Source organism: Limulus polyphemus, unplaced genomic scaffold (assembly GCF_000517525.1).
Source record: "Limulus polyphemus unplaced genomic scaffold, Limulus_polyphemus-2.1.2 Scaffold5332, whole genome shotgun sequence".
Lineage (NCBI taxonomy): Eukaryota > Metazoa > Arthropoda > Merostomata > Xiphosura > Limulidae > Limulus > Limulus polyphemus.
The window spans coordinates 21,106-22,034 of record NW_013670942.1 but is presented as its reverse complement, the minus strand read 5'-3'; positions in this window follow the sequence as shown (position 1 = coordinate 22,034).

Below are 929 nucleotides of genomic sequence, written 5' to 3'. Positions count from 1 at the left end.
GTAATATAGGAATAAAAACACAGGTACAAACACAGGTAATATAGGAATAAAAACACAAGTACAAACACAGTAATATAGGAAGAAAAACACATGCAATAATGGTATGGACACAAGCAATATAAGAAATAAAAACACGTGCGAATACAAGTAATATAAGTATAATAAAAACAGGCAATAAAGAAAAGTACGAACACAAATAAGAAAACAAGACTTAAAAACAGTAAGCAAATAAAAACTTAATTAGTCACCTTCTCAGCTGGTTTAAATAATCTGGATATTTTTATTATTAGTGTTCATTCTCATTATACATACTGAAGGGGGTTTTACTCGAATCTCTTATTCACATCTCTGTACTACTTGTTTATGACCCAGGAGAGAGAGATGACACAGCAGCTAAAACAGTACATCCTCTTTTGAACGACCACTTGAATAATAACTGGACATTTTGAAGCTTCTTGTGTTGATAGTTTACTGAAGTTAAGCTTGTCCAAATAATCACGAAATATTCTGCCAATCAAATACATTGGAAATCCACTTTTGCATAAGAACCTCATGATTTGTCAAACGTTTTATATATAACTTCTTAAGTACTTCAGATTTTGTGTGCACGATGAACTAGGATGATCACAAAGTTTTCTGTGAGCACAGTCGTAAAATTAAAATACAGGTCAGTAATGGTTGGTGGTAAGCCTCACATTCTAACTTACCAACTAAAATATCGACAAATGGTCTAAGTTGTGAATACTGAGCCTTACTTAACACATTATATTTCTTTAAATTCAATAATCATGTTTGTAATTAATATCAACAGGAAACTGGTCAGGCTTAAATATTCCATTTTATCTAAAATAACTACACTATTTCCTTTATAAGATTCAGTAACGATAATGTTGCTATTTTTACTATATATATATATATATATATATATA